General features: G+C 51.5%; 1 non-coding gene and 1 pseudogene across 1 annotated transcript; both read right to left on the reverse strand.

The window, feature by feature from the left end:
• Window positions 1–1,231: 1,231 nt before the first annotated feature.
• LOC142025401 (U2 spliceosomal RNA) lies at window positions 1,232–1,425 on the reverse strand. The gene has a single exon (XR_012648672.1). It is a non-coding gene; the product is annotated as a U2 spliceosomal RNA (small nuclear RNA).
• A 6,368-nt stretch (window positions 1,426–7,793) lies between these two features.
• LOC142025321 (U2 spliceosomal RNA) lies at window positions 7,794–7,969 on the reverse strand (annotated as a pseudogene).
• Between the last annotated feature and the right edge of the window lie 773 nt (window positions 7,970–8,742).

Raw genomic sequence — 8,742 nt, forward strand, 5'->3', positions numbered from 1 at the left:
GCACTTGGAAATTGCAGCGGCTCGCGCTGCGCAGCTGGTCCAGATGTGGAAATCCCCTTATTTTAATTTGCTGATAGGAATAAGGGGATTTCGAAGTTGCCGGGGTTCTTTTGAAAAAGACCCCCATCTAGACCAGCGCTGCAATTCCAAAGTGCCCGAGCCACGCACTTGCTAATGAGGTGCTAAATATGCATTTAACTGCTTTTACAGATGATAAATAGCAAAACAAAAAGCAGTCAAGTAGCGCTTTAAAGACTAGCAAAATGGTTTATTAGGTGAGCTTTCCTGGGACAGACCCACTTCTTCAGACCATAGCCAGACCAGAACAGACTCAAGATTTAAGGCACAGAGAACCAAAACGGTAAGCAAGGAGGACAAATCGGAAAAAGATAATCAAGGTGAGCAAATCAGAGAGCGGAGGGGTGGTGGGGGGGAAGGCCAAGAATTAGATTGAGCCAAGTATGCAGACAAGCCCCTATAGTGACTCAGAAAGTTCCCATCATGATTGAAACCATGTGTTAATGTGCCGAATTTGAATAGAAAAGCCAGTTCAGATGTTTCTCTTTCCAAAGCGGAGCAAGAATTGCTTTTCTGCAACACACATCCCTTGAGGTCATCGACAGAATGCCCCGTTCCATGAAAAGGTTGACTAACTGGTTTGTGGATCTGGAGCGTTTTGATGTCTGTTTTGTGCCCATTGACCCTTTGTCTAAGGGAGTTAGAAGTCCGCCCAATATACGAAGCACCTGGGCACTGTTGGCATATATGATGTTAGTAGAGGAGCATGAGAAAGTGCCCGTGATTCTGTGAGTAACCTGATTAGGTCCAGTGAGGGTATTTCCAGAGAAGAGATGTGGAGAAAGCGAGCAGCGGGCTTTGTTGCAGGGAAAGGTTCCAGGACCGCTATTCCTGGGTTTATAGACTGTGGCTGTTAGTGAGAAACCTCGTAAGGTTGGGAGATTGTCTGAAACAACAAACAGGCATGTCACCCAGGAGCTTCTGTCATTATTCCAAATGTTAAACACGTATTTCAGCGCTTCCTGAGTAATGCTTAAAGTAGCCATTTATATAGTAATCTGAAAGATCACAGCAAATAAAAACACAACCTAGAAGCAAAACCGTAAATGATTCTTTGAATAAGTTTGCATATTAAGAACCCTGTTTTTGGTTCAGAAAAACGAGATCTTCACACTCAAAATCTATTTTTTCACCAAATGCATTTCCCTCAAAAGGGAAGTGCACCGCTCCTGGAAGCACTGCAATACCAGAGAGATGCATGGAGTGGATGGAGCAAGCCCCTATTCCATGTCCCTCTTCCAAAAATCTATTTAATATAGAGTTCTCAGATAGAGACCATATCAGATATTAAACTGATAAGAACAGATACTACACTTGATCTGAGCCCACAAAAGGCCGAGAAGCGATACCATTTTCAAACAATTTTACACAGCCCACCCATCTGGACACTTTTCGATGGCATGACGACTCACCCGAATGCAACACACGTGAGCATTGCAACAAGATCTTTACAGATCGGCAAGTACACCTGCTCTCTTCATCCTGCAGCTCCTTTCTAGCTGGTCAAAGCAAAACCTCTCCCACCAGAGAATTCAGCTTTAAAATGACTTATTCCACCAGACCTGCGAGCTGCCTTTGTGGTGGCTGTTTCGCTCCCTAAGCGATCACCTAATCTGCATGAAGCCTGTCCCCTCGCTGCAGCATGCTGACGCCATCGAGCTGTTAACCCTGGATGGACTGCAGAACCAAAACAAAAAGCAGTCAAGTAGCACTGTAAAGACTAGCAAAAGAATTTGGAAACCTTCTGTTCATGCCACATGCCTGCCAGAAGGGCCGGGTTCAACTCTTGTGGGGTTTTCCTGTCAAGGATACAACCAACCAGCTCGAGCCCCCACCCAGTGGCCTGGGACAATTTCACCCCCATGCGGGGTGCCTGGAAGGCGGTTCTCCCCCCTCGCAAGCACAGAGTCTGAGATAGAAATGGCTTCTTTAAGGACCATTACCTACCCCAAGGTTACAGTGACAGATGCAGTATATCTAAGCAAAGAAGAGACAAACCCCCTTTACCCAGCTACCATCCCCATATGCAGTAGAACCCAGTCTCTTGCTGGGGCTCTTGGCCCTTTACCCCATACACACAGTTACAGGGTGTACCTTCTGCAGTGCAGTCCCGAACCCAAAGCCCGCAGATACATTCATTACCAGGGCAGTACCAGCTGTCCACTTGTCTGCAGCCTCCCCTTGCTGCCACAAGCCACCCACCCTCATCTGATGGGCTTCTGACCAGCCTCCCACTGTCACCCAACACCACTCCTACCAGCCACCCACCATGGTTCCCAACCCCACTGTTTGGGCTCCCCCAAAGGCAGAACCCTCTGATTTTACCTCAGCATGGCCTCAGCTGCCACTTTGGCATTAGAGCTCCTGGTATTTCTCAGAGAGGGTTTTACAAACATCCTCGTCACCACCTTTACCTTTCAACAGCAGGGAAGGACTAGCCAAGCCAGACTTAGAGCCACACAGCCAAGGCACTGAGAAAAGTGACTTAACCACTGCACCGCCACCTTTTTTCTTACAAGTCTTTAAACCAGGGAGCCCTGTGTAATCAATGTCTTATGCAGCTATGGCGACTGCCCTGTCCCCCACAACAACACACAGCTGGAGGGGACGTGTCAGCAGCCGGCGCTGGAGCTGCTGCAGGTGAGAGGGCGCTGGATGTGCCCAGGGCCCTATTAAGGAGGGGACTGAGGTGCCTGAAGCTCCAAGCCCAGAACAATTCAGACAGAATTTTTTGAGAGACGTTTTGAAGCATCTGCTCCAAAATCTCTGTTAGTCTCTAAGGAGCCACCAAGTCCTGGTGCCTTTGGCCTGGTGCACCTATGACACAGGCCTCACAATCTTCAAAAAGCTTTTCCCTGAGGCAGTGCTTAAGGACAGCATAAACAGCAACGCGTACAATCGAACGCAGACCTTTTTTACACTGATGATGGGGCACTGGCTCAGCCGCTTCCATACCAAGCCTCTTCCTAAATTCCTCATCGCCGTCGTTCTTGGCATTATCTTCAGTGGTTTGTATCGGTGCTGAGCAAAACCAAGGTGGGCCCATTTCATCTTCGTTCTCTGACACAACGTCGTCCTGGGGCTCTGGGTCCTCAAGGAAGGCCCTGTCGAGCTCTGGAGAGGTTCCCAGAAAGAAAATAATGCAAGATCCTGGGGTCTTTTTAGGTTTTTACAAAATCCCATGACACCGCCCCCCCCACCTCGCTCATTCGTTTCTTCCCTCTTTGGCTTCTTTTCCGTTCTCCTTGTCCGACTCCTGTAAGCTGCAGCCGCCTTCCTCCGTAGGGGTGGACAGAGAGAGGCCGTCTACCTTGTCGGGCCGCCTCGAGAGCGGTTGGGTTTCGGGGTCGGGTTCCGGTGTATCCGTCAACAAGGGTTGGGCCAAAGGGCTCCCCTCGGCTACCGCCTCCCCCTCGGAGCTGTCGCGGATGCGGCGCTTTCTCCACGTGCGGCGGAGACCCGTCGGCACATGAACAACGTCCGAACTCCTGGCAGGGGTGGTGAAAGTGTCCCTCTTCCCGTTCAGCGTTTGCACAGTTCTGAACCACGCGCTCTTGGAGCCAGATGGCCTCTTTGTGGGGGTAGCGCTGCGCTCCGGTTGGTAGAGGGTGGCGGGGCGAGTCCTTCGAGGGGTCGCATGACACCCTTTCCTTCCAGGCACGTGTCTCACTTGACCCCGATGTACTCCTGCCCCCCAAGGGCACGTCTGCCGGTGACAGGGGGCGGGCCTAAAAAGGTTGGGGTGGAATGTCTGGTGACAGGAGGGAGGGTCGAAAGGGTTAAGGGGGTGGGACTTCTGGTGAAAGGGGTGGGCGGAGCTAAAAGGGCTGAGGCGTGGCTGAAGGGAAAAGGCGTTGTGGCGAAGGTTTGATTTTGGTAGGCCTCACCCCCGGAAGTGACGCACCAGGGCACGACTGCCAAGAACAGGTGGGCAGAGCTGGGACGGAACAGCTGGGGAAAGGGGCGTGGCTCAAGGGAAAGAGGGCGTGGCTAAAGTTTGATTGATGGCAGACCCCGGAAACTACTCAGGGCTTTGCAGCAGGGCACCTGGCTCACACCAGACTGGGGGGTGCCGGGGGGGGGGTGGATGCATTGTGGGCGGGGGTCTGGATCGGGCAAGGCTGGAAGGCGGTGGAGGGGCTCTGGGTCAGATCACGCTGGGGCGGGGGGCGGGGGGCGGGAAATGTCTGGGTCACACCAGGTGCTGGGAGGGTCTGGTCAGCCCGGGCGGCTGCTTCGGTGGCTTCAGCTCCCTGCCGGCAGTGACCACCTGCGGCCGCCAGGGGGCGCGCTAAAGCCGCCCGCGCCCGCGGGCTCCCCCGAGCCGAGGTTCGAGCCCGGCGCCCTCCGTCGCTGCCGCGCTGGGGCCGCCCCTGCAGCTCCCGCGCGCCTGGGGGAGCGGGACGCGAAGGGGACGTGCCCCGCCCCGCCCCGCCCCGCCCGGCTGCTGCTCCGGGAGTAACGGGGCTCCCCGGCCAGCCCCTCCCTGGGCGCTGAGCTCACGGGGCGTTGGCCGCTGTGCGGGGAGCTCGGCGCTGGGCTGTGCCGGGGCCGGGCCTCCTGGCGGGGGCGAGGAGCTGGGGCTGCTCCCGGGGGTGGGGGACACGTGGCGCCGCTTAGCCCCGCTGGGGGTGAACGCTGCTCTCGGAGGTCACCTGGGGCGACGTCCCCTGCAAGCAGGGCGCTGCGGGACCCAACTGGCCCGAGCCTGCCGCTGTCAGGGGAAAGGCGCCCCAGCCTGGCAGGGACCTGCTGCAGCTGGGGAACCCCCCGGCCCAGGGGAGCCCCCGCCAGCCCCAGACCCACTGAGGGCAGGGGAGGGATGCCGATCTCCCAGCCCAGCCCCACGTGGCGCCTCCCCCTGCCTCAGCCTGGGGGCTGTGTTGGGGGGAGAGCTGGGGTGGGGTCCTCTCTGCTGTAGCCCGGAGCCAGCCGGCACCCGAAGCCCTTCAGACCTGGCTCCACCCCAGAGCCCGCACGCCCAGGCAGCACCCTCACCCCCAACCCTCTGCACCAGCCCTGAGCCCCCCTCCCACACGCCGAACCCCTTGACCTCACCCCCCCCCGCGCTTTGTCAGACTACTGATATGGAGGGGACGTGTCACATTTCCCATGAGGGGTGCACGGAACAAATTCATTCCACAGGTGCCTGGGAAAAGTTAACGGGAAGCTTTAGTTTAATTTAATGCTGAGTCTGAGCCCGGGTTTTACAGAGGAAGCACCAGCTCAGCTGGGCCAACATCCCAGCCTTGTTCCCAAGGGGTGACCAACAGCTGGGGGGAGCGGGGGCGGGGAGGAGGACAAGCGGGAGCAGAGCGCATGAGAGAGGGGACTTGCATTTCGCTCAGGGTTAATACCCCCTTGGGACTGCCCTGCAGTGCCCTGTAAGCAAAACAAGTCCTGGGGCACCTCAGAGACTAACATTCTGGAGCATAAGCTCTCGTGGGCAAAGCCCCGCTTCATCCCAGAGTGCGCCAGCCTTTCTAGGTGGCAATGCGCCCACTGCTCACCTTTTCCCTCTCACTCTACAGGCTCGTCTTCTATTGGCCCAGCCTGCTACTGCTGACTGAGGACTGTTTCTCACCGCCTCTCTCCTTCTCTAGAGTTGCCCACTGCTCACCTTGTAATGATCTGCAGCACGAAGGGTCTGTCCTGATCGCTTCCGGGAACGTCTGGTGACAGTCTCGCATACGTACAGCATCCATTCTCACTCACACAACAAGGAGCTTTCATTCGCACAGCTACAATCAGCACTGAGACTGAACAGCAAGTTAATTTCAAAACCATCACACTGAATTCAATGTCAGATACAGGTGAACATTACACAGAACTGAAAGAGTTTTATACTACAGGGGTGCAGCTTGCTTGCATTTAGGCCCTTTTAGGCCCCATGGAAAAACTGCCAACTGTCTTCAGTTGCGTCTCCTCTTTGTCTTAAACCTGCACAATCAAAAAGTTTCAATCTGTTCTTAATGGTTAACCAAACCAGGTCTGGCCAGGGGGGCTGGAACAATTTTTATCATGGGAGTGCTGATGAAGGGGAGTTGCAGCCCTCTGCTTTCACCAGCCCTGGAGGCCTGCTGACCTAGAGCAGACCTGCCTCTTACAAACACTTGGATTCTTTTCTCTGCAAAAAAAAGGGCAGTCTATGAGCATTTTAAAGGCTAACAAAATAATTTATTAAGGGGTGAGCTTTTCTGGAATAGACCTACATCTTCAGACCATAAGACTCAATATTTAAGGCACAGACAACCAAAAGTAGTCATCAAGGTTGACAAATCAGAATCAAAGTGGGCACATCAGAAGAGCGGTACGAAGGGGAGAAATCAAGAGTCACATCAAACAACGTGGCTATGTCTACACTAGCCCAAAACTTCAAAATGTCCATGCAAATCGCCATTTTGAAGATTACGAATGAGACCCTCTTTAGAATGCGGGGGGCGGGGTGGGGGGCAGCACTTGGAAATTGCAGCGGCTCGCGCTGCGCAGCTGGTCCAGATGTGGAAATCCCCTTCCTTTAATTTGCTGATAGGAATAAGGGGATTTCGAAGTTGCCGGGGTTCTTTTGAAAAGGACCCCCATCTAGACCGGCGCTGCAATTCCAAAGTGCCCCAGCCACGCACTTGCTAATGAGGTGCTAAATATGCATTTGACTGCTTTTAAAGATGATAAATAGCAAAACAAAAAGCAGTCAAGTAGCACTTTAAAGCACTTTAAAGCACTGAGAAGAAGCACTTTAAAGACTAGCAAAATGGTTTATTAGGTGAGCTTTCCTGGGACAGACCCACTTCTTCAGACCAGAGCCAGACCAGAACAGACTCAAGATTTAAGGCACAGAGAACCAAAACAGTAAGCAAGGAGGACAAATCAGAAAAAGATAATCAAGGGGAGCAAATCAGAGAGCGGAGGGGTGGGGGGGAAGGTCAAGAATTAGATTGAGCCAAGTATGCAGACAAGCCCCTATAGTGACTCAGAAAGTTCCCATCATGATTGAAACCATGTGTTAATGTGCCGAATTTGAATAGAAAAGCCAGTTCAGATGTTTCTCTTTCCAAAACTGAGCAAGAATTGCTTTTCTGCAACACACATCCCTTGAGGTCACCGACAGAATGCCCCATGCCATGAAAATGTTGACTAACTGGTTTGTGGATCTGGAGCGTTTTGATGTCTGTTTTGTGCCCATTGACCCTTTGTCTAAGGGAGTTAGAAGTCCGCCCAATATACGAAGCACCTGGGCACTGTTGGCATATATGATGTTAGTAGAGGAGCATGAGAAAGTGCCCGTGATTCTGTGAGTAACCTGATTAGGTCCAGTGAGGGTATTTCCAGAGAAGAGATGTGGAGAAAGCGAGCAGCGGGCTTTGTTGCAGGGAAAGGTTCCAGGACTGCTATTCCTGGGCTTATAGACTGTGGCTGTTAGTGAGAAACCTCGTAAGGTTGGGAGATTGTCTGAAACAACAAACAGGCATGTCACCCAGGAGCTTCTGTCATTATTCCAAATGTTAAACACGTATTTCACCACTTCCTGAGTAATTTTTAAAGGAGCCATTTATATAGTAACTTGGAAAATCACAGCAAATAAAAACACAACCTGTAAGCAAAACCGTAAATGATTTTTTGAACAAGCCGGCATGTTAAGAGCTCTGGTTTTGATTCAGCAAAACGAGACCTTCACACTCAAAATCTATTTTTTCACCCAACGCATTTCCCCCAAAGGGAAGGGCACCGCTCCTGGAAGCACTGCAATACCAGGTCGATGCATGGAGTGGATGGAGCAAGCCCCTATTCCACCTCCCTGTTCCAAAAATCCATTTAATATATAGTTCTCAGATAGAGAACATATCAGATATTAAACTGATAAGAACAGATTAAATGAGTTTTATTGAGGGAATGTTTCAAGTACAGCAAGGAGCATAACAAATTAACATACACAGGGATATATCATCTGAGAAACTAGAACAGGTTATGGAGCATAATATACAGTAAACAGCATCTTAGTATTTACACAAGAAACCCAACTAGTCTCAGATAAGACAAAAAAACACAGTTACAAAAAAGAGATAATATAAAATATCGGCCTTTTAACCAATCCCTACCCTGAGAAGCAAGAAGGGGAAAATACTTTAAAGTAACAGACAATATGAGATATTGGTCTTTGGATCAATCCCCATCCCTAGGGGAAAATCAAAAAGGGGAGTATTTTACAGATACTAGACAATAAACAATAATCGGCTTATCAGCCAGTCCCTGAGAAAAAAAGAAGTCTTTGAACATAAAACTCTCCGACCCATGAAGTATCAGGGAGCATAAAATAAAATAAAAATAAAAATAAATAATTAAATAAAAAAGTTACAATAGGAGAACAGAATAAAAAATAGATAAAATAAGGGAAAAAAAAAAAAAAAAAAGGAAAACACAAAGGCGCTTGGTAATCAGCTGTCAGAATATTGGCGATGGCCCGTGATATGCTCTGTGTAGATGTCCCTGGACCACCTAATGGCATCGGACACCATCAGCCTGCGCATCATTCGAGCATAATAGCGACTGACCTCGCAGGCTTCCAGGACCTCATCATTCAGGGGGTCCCAGGCACCCAATGCCCCCATGAGCAACGCATGGACCTCCACCGAGTAGCCCCGGGACTGCAAGGTGTCCGCCAACGGG

Source organism: Carettochelys insculpta, chromosome 22, assembly GCF_033958435.1.
Source record: "Carettochelys insculpta isolate YL-2023 chromosome 22, ASM3395843v1, whole genome shotgun sequence".
NCBI classification, from domain to species: Eukaryota; Metazoa; Chordata; order Testudines; family Carettochelyidae; genus Carettochelys; species Carettochelys insculpta.